Source organism: Xiphophorus hellerii, chromosome 5 (genome assembly GCF_003331165.1).
Source record: "Xiphophorus hellerii strain 12219 chromosome 5, Xiphophorus_hellerii-4.1, whole genome shotgun sequence".
NCBI classification, from domain to species: Eukaryota; Metazoa; Chordata; class Actinopteri; order Cyprinodontiformes; family Poeciliidae; genus Xiphophorus; species Xiphophorus hellerii.
Window position 1 is genome coordinate 16,198,994 of NC_045676.1, and position 6,837 is coordinate 16,205,830.

General features: G+C 39.0%; 1 protein-coding gene across 2 annotated transcripts in view; it reads right to left on the minus strand.

Moving 5' to 3' along the window:
• fbxo41 (F-box protein 41) overlaps positions 1 to 6,837 on the minus strand; it is a 37,249-nt gene that overhangs the window by 30,228 nt on the left and 184 nt on the right. The window contains exon 1 of one of the 2 annotated variants that reach the window (XM_032562047.1): positions 6,710 to 6,795. The exons of the other annotated variant lie outside the window; for it this stretch is intronic. The gene's annotated coding sequence lies outside the window, so the exon portion shown is untranslated. Of the gene's footprint in view, positions 1 to 6,709; positions 6,796 to 6,837 lie in introns of those variants that run through there. 2 annotated transcript variants of the gene reach the window in all.

Here is a 6,837-nt window from a genome sequence, read left to right on the forward strand (position 1 = left end):
AATCCTCTTTGCCAAACAGCTTTTGGTCGAGGTAGTGTGATAGTCCAGACCAAGACATAAGCAATCTAAGCTGCTGCTAAGAACCAACAAAACATCAATCTTTGTCATTTTAATATAAAATGAGACGACTATCAAATTTATTTGACTGTTTCAGCATGTATACATACCGATTTTAAACGGTTTAAAATTAAAATGTAAAATTTAAAGAAATTTGCAAGCATTCTTTCTAAAAGTGCTCACTTGTTATAAAGTGGAGTTCCGTAACATCCAACATGGTATCGACCTCAATCAAGTTGTAAGGGTTTTTTTCTACAGGTCAAAGCAAAGCATAGAGGTAGTAGCCTTACTTAGCAGTGATGAAGAAAATGCTGGTTAAGCCATATTTATTAGAGCTGACACATTAAAAAGATTGTCTTTAAAATAAACTAAAGAATGCAAAATATTCTCATCTCAAACTACCCCCAGTTTCTAGTACATGAACCGTTTCATTGAAAAATATTTGACCTCATATCCGTCTGTGAACTGCTGCCCAAATAGTGCAGCATGCACTGTTTTTATTTTAAAATTGGCTACTTTACATCTGGGTAGAAATTACAATCTAAGACTGAAGCCTGAAGCAGTGGAGATTTGTCTGAACTCTTCTACATCCTACAGCAGCTGTGAATGAGGAAAACAGCCACCATTAGAAGTTTAATAACAAGTCACAGATGCAGACCATTCATAGACTGGAAATCCCCTGAAATCACAGCGACTGCTATTAGACGTCTGGTAAGGCTGAATCGGGGAGAGAACTGGCAAGCTGTGCCCACTTATTAAGCAGGCAGAATGTCACAGACCTATTCACCAAACTGAAGTCAGCAGGCAAAGCCATTACAGAGCTGGATTGTTCACCGTATTCCTTTCTGTTATGACAAATGATGCAGAAGAAGCTTTTGCATTTTCCCTCACTGTTCCAATTATTCTTGCACAGATACATGAAACAGACATTGAAGTTGCATTCACTATCATAAAACTGATGTAAAACTAGGAAATGTTTAACTCGATTGGAACCAAGTAGTCGTTTACTGGCTTTAAAACAAATTGGAATCTTTTCTTTCCTTTAACTAAAGTAAAGGGAATAAAACTGATCCATGCTCATTTTCTGCACTGATCACAGGCCAATTTGCAACTACGTCAAAGTGACAGTTGTACTGCAGCATTAATCTGAGATGCAAACAAGCACTAAGTGAAACAAACAATCTCCCCAAAGCAGCCACCTGGTGGTAAGGCAAGACTTCCCTCTGTGTGCCACAGTGTGCAGCATTAGGAAGCGCAGTATGTGTATTTTGTTCAGTTATGTTTGTCTAATATTTGGACATACTCTAATGCCAAGCAATATTCTCAACTTATAAGACTCCCCATTAGAAATGTCCATAAACTATTTTCCTTTTAGGGGGTCTTCTGTCGATATTTATTGAAAAGCTATTGTTTGAAGCTCCCTGCAGAGATGTAATCTCTTCTTCCTCTATCATATCTCCACATTTGCAAGCTGTCTAATGGTCAAACAGAGCAATAAAACGTAGCAAGATATAGAGAGACTTGCAGGGGGAACCTGTTCCCTGGAGCAAGGTCACAAGTGACACAGATAATATTAAAGGTTCAGTAAATGTCTCTTTATCAGCGAGTGCATACATGAGGGCTGTGACCTGGAAAACTGTCGACTCCCAATCCATTTATCACACCCAGGAAAGGTTTCTGAACATAAAAGAAGAGATCAAGGCTGGGCAGCACAAACAGATGGAAGAAAACCACAGTCTTGATAAAAAGGAAGTAAACCTTTCTTAAATTGTAGGATTGTACATCAGGCCATAATGAAAAAAAGGCTGCATGGTAGCGGAGTTGGTAACATTGTTCCCTTCCAGGGTTCTCATCCAGATCAAGACTTGTTCCAAATGTTCTTCTGGGCGCTTTGCCTTTGTCTACAGTCCAAATATCTGCATTTAAGATGTGGCAACTTTGATATATGCTCTTTCATATAAGGATGTGTCTGTGTGTATGCATGTTCATTCAATGTGTCTCTTTATTAATCTATGATGGACTGGAAACTAGTTCATCATAGGGCATTAGCTTGTGAAGCGGTCATTACCTTGATGGCTAATGACCGCTTCAGATAGACACTAGAGATGGCCACCAACTCCCCCATCATCCAGCAAGGTTCTTGTTTTTACAAGGTTAAAAGAATCGCCGAATATTCCACGGTGTTCTTATTTGTTAAAGAAAGATCCATCTAAAATGGCTAGAGCTGTATAGAGCAAAGTACTCTCATGATATAATTTCTAAACACCTTCTAAAGGAAGAACTTGAAGTTCCTGTTTGCTCAATGTCGTTAAAGCACTGCTTCAGCTTATTAAAGTTTCATTCATTTCAATGAATCCTACCAAAGGGAAGGGAGTTTATGGGAGTGTCTTGATTATTTATTTATTTTTCTTATTTTTTTCTTCAGCCTTGCTGTCAGAGATTTGTTGTTGTGCTTGAGACCGTTGTTCTGTTGGTAACCCAATTCAGGCCAAGCTTCAGCAGACAATGTGACCTCAATATACAGAGGAGTTTGGGGTCAAATCAATGACGGCATGATTCTCAAGTCCCATGATTGTGAAAGAGTCCCAAATTATTACACCTCCACCACCATACTTGACAGGTGAGAGTAGGTATTCTTGCTGATGTAGTTTTTGGTTGTCGTTACACATGGATTCTCTTGTTTTGTAAAGAAATCTTGCTCCTAAAGGTCTTATCATGTCGTGGATAACTTAGAATCTACACCAGCATAACGCAAAGATGTTTTGTTTTTTTTTTCTCAGCGCTCAATGCAAAGTTCTTTTTACCAATAAGATAAGTCTGGAGCAGTAGAATGTATTTGCATAAGAGATGTACCCATAGACCAAATTAACTTGGACCAAATGTAATTTTCATGGCTAGCAAATTATTTCTCTTGAATTCTAGACCTTTCTAAAGAATAAAAACTGCCACCATGAACAAACCTTGCTACATTTGCTTTTCACTAAAAACTAATCAGAAATTTTTATATTCAAACATTGAGCAGCTGAAAAATCTCCATGTCTTACAGGAGGACCTTTTTTCTCATTCTCAAGTGGTACAGGTTAATGCAAAAATCACAAAATGAAGGAGAGAGAAAACACCCAGAAGATTCCAAATTGCTTGTTAGTGCTACATGTTGTTGCTGTCATTGATTTGTCCCTACAATGCTTTCATACGTCTCGTCTGTGTCCAGAACATTTGCAGTGTTGCTTTATTGTCTGAGTAAGTGCTGAGCCAGGCAGGTTCTTTCTTCTTTACAATTTTCTGTATTGTGAAGCCCATATTATTCATCTCCCTCAATCTACCTTTTTTCTAAAGGCCTAAAGCTTTGGTTTCTAATAAACTGGTAAAAGAAAACTATGCCTCTCTGTTTCACACAGTCTCTGCTCAGTATTCTCTCTCTCTCTCCCTCTGCAGCTCCATCATGCAGTCCGGGTAAAGATTTATTTCTGCGAGCCAGTGGTCTCTGACACAGATTTGTTTTGTTTGGGGGTGTGAGAAGGAGAGTGACTCAAGGTGCATCACAGCTAGCATGCCAGGCCTTCACCCAGACATGCTGCAGCTCTCAACTGGCACGTTGCAGTGCAACATCGGAGGTGGCGGGCGTTTATGAGAGGTGCGACACCACCATCGTCCCACAAATTGAGCCATTTTCTCAACTGGCATCTCCAGTTTCAAAATGAAACCCTTCACAGCCCAGTAATTTATTTTTAATACTTGTTTTATTCAAGTAAATAAAACAATTGGTTAAGATAATACAAGAACTGTTATCTTATATATGTTCTCACAATAAACCTCATCCAATAAAAGCTGAAAAGTATCCTCCAGAGCAGTATTATGATGTATGTATTATTAATGTCAATTAATAATGTGTGCCTAAATGTAATCTGAATTGCTTGCACAACATTTCCACCAACTGACACTCACTGAATAGTGAATTTCCCCTGACATGTCCTGTCATTTTCTCTTATGGGCGATTTTATCTTGCACAATAGAAATAAACTAAAATGCCTATTCTGTGAGGTTGGTAGGGAAAAATTATAAACATCTGTCCAATTAGCATAGCTGAATCCAGCGTCTTTAGGCTGCTGAAAATTTCTGTCTGGTGTCATTGATCGACTTTCACATGCTACATTGTCATTGAATTTAGCCTGTTTGTTCATTAGCTTGGTATTTAGTGTTAGCTCTTAACACTGATTTACTGCCCAGATACTGTATACTTTGCAAGTTTCTGAGTAGACATTGGTATCATTTTAGCAACTTAATGCTTTTAAATCCTGATATGACAGAAATTCTTGTCTTTGGACCAAAAAGACAAAAGAAATAAACTGCTTAGTCAATCACTTAATCCAGATGGTATAAATCGGCCTTTGGTAAAAAAGCAAAGTATTATTTTTGGATTTGCCATTCAAGTCCCATATGAAACAGGTTTCTAGAATGTCCCTTTGCCTCCATAATATTGGCAAAATGACAAATATTTTGTTCAGGAGTAACGCTGAAAAACTAATCGATGCATTTTTTTACTTGAGGGCTGTAATATTGTAATTCTTTACTATCAGGAAGTCCACAAAATGCAGTTAGAAGCCTATAGCTGATACAAAATGCTGCAGCAAGAGTTCTGCTGACAATAAAAAAGGCAGATCATATTTCTCCTATTTTAGCTTCCCTTCATTTGCTCATTGTTAAATCCAGAATGCAATTTCAGACTCTCCCTCTTACATATAATAACCAAGCTCCATCATACATCAAAGATCTGATTATTCCATATGTACGTAACAGAGCACTTCACTCTCAAACTGCAGGCTTACTGGTGATTCCTAGAATCTCTAAAAGTAGTTTAGGAGGCACATATTTTCGTTATCTGGCTTCTCTCCTGTGGTACCAGCTCCAAACCTTTAGTCTGTGAGGCAGACAGCATGTCTACTTTTAAGACCAGGCTTAAAACTTTCCTCTCTGTCGTTAGAGCAGCTTAGCTTGTCCTGAGCTGCCTGTGTACACTGCAAAAACACAAAATCTAACTAAGTGTTTTTGGTCTCATTTCCAGTGCAAATATTTTAGTAAACTTGAAATCAGACAAAACTACTTTAGAAGTAACTTTTCAGCAAGATGTAGGGGTTTGTTTTAAGTATTTTAAGTAAATAATTAAATAAATAATTGACCCTTTTCAGATATTTGTAAAGAATTTTGAAAATCATGTATTATTTTCCTTCTATTTTACAAATGTGGATTACTTGCTTTGGTCTGTTTTATAAAAAAGGTCAAAGTTTTATGCCAGCATAAAATACATGGCAGCATTGGTCTGTCAGCAGATGAAAAAATATAGAGGGTTATATTGATGGCAGAAAATAATGCCAACAATAAAATTATTATTGCAACAACTGTAGAGGTACACAAGGAGGTTCAGATCTTGCTTCTGCTATATTTTTCCTGTCTAAAGAGAGAAAAAAGGTGGCTATGCTAGAGATGCTTCAATAAATTTAATCAAAAGTAGCATCATAGTTTGATTTATGCAGCTGGTTACAAGACATCCAGCTGTTCGTGAAGAGAGAGAAAAATATTTGTCCAAATGCGTCATTATGGGGAATTATTTGAAGCACCAGTTTTGATGGCGCAGTGAATAACTCTTGAAATTAGCACCTTTATGCACATGTTTGACTTTGAACTAAAGCTTTTGCATGAATGGCGCCTTGGGCAAGGCACTCCTTCTGCTGCCCCACAACTAATCAAAATACTAGAACAATATAAATTCTGAAGCAGGATAAAATGCAGTGCAGTCCAGGACATTACAAATAAAACCCTCTCTCCCTATTCCTAGCAGAAGGTATTCCAACTTAACATTGACTGTAAGTTCTGAAATAAAATGAAAACTTGTCACAACTGACAGGCAGGTTATATCTGTCAGTTGTAAATAAATGGCCCAAATCAGATGCCACCACTGAACGGAAGCATGATTTGTAGGTTTGCTTGCGTTTTCTGCTGGAATACTGCAACTTTTGTTAAAGGAGATTTCGACGGAGAGCTTTAAGGCCCACTCTTAGTCATATGATGGTTCCCAAAACTCCAGCAGCTTCTTCATTGTAGCTAAGAGCCAATAGCTTACTGGGACAGTGTGAAGAGTCCCAAGGGAGTATTATTGTTTGAATGTTAAGTCGTTTTAATTCTTATTTTTTATCCATGTCGATGATCTTGGGTGTACAGTAGTAGCAAAATAGCCTGAAAATACAGTGTACAAAGTGCACTGTAAAACTGGCATGTAAAACTTGCACATATTGTACAGAAAATGCCCATTATTCTAAATACAGCATCAAGTCCCGCCGTGCGGACCGGCCACGGTTCCCTCTGAACACACTAACAGCAGCTAAAAGGGCTCCCAGTAAACACTGCCACGTCCAGCGGTAACAAAAATCATCGATCCTCATATCTGCACTGCACACAGATCAATCACAAGCAGCGGATCATGTGGGTGTGGACGAGTGGCATCACCAAACTGATGCTACAGCAGCGGTGAAAGACGCCGTCATGACAGAACGCATAAGCAGGCCGGGAGGCAGGTTAATTCACACCCATGCTGATTCGCAGCGGCTGCGCTCTCCCGGGAGAAGAGAGAGGCAGAGGAAAAAAGGAGGGCGACAACCTGGCGTGTACCCGATTCTCTCTCCCGGTCCTAGCAGCGGCTCTGGGCTCATCGCTGGACAGGACCACGCAAATCAGACCGCTGAGCAGACGCACCGGCGGCGTCAATGAAGCGACACTTACAGAACC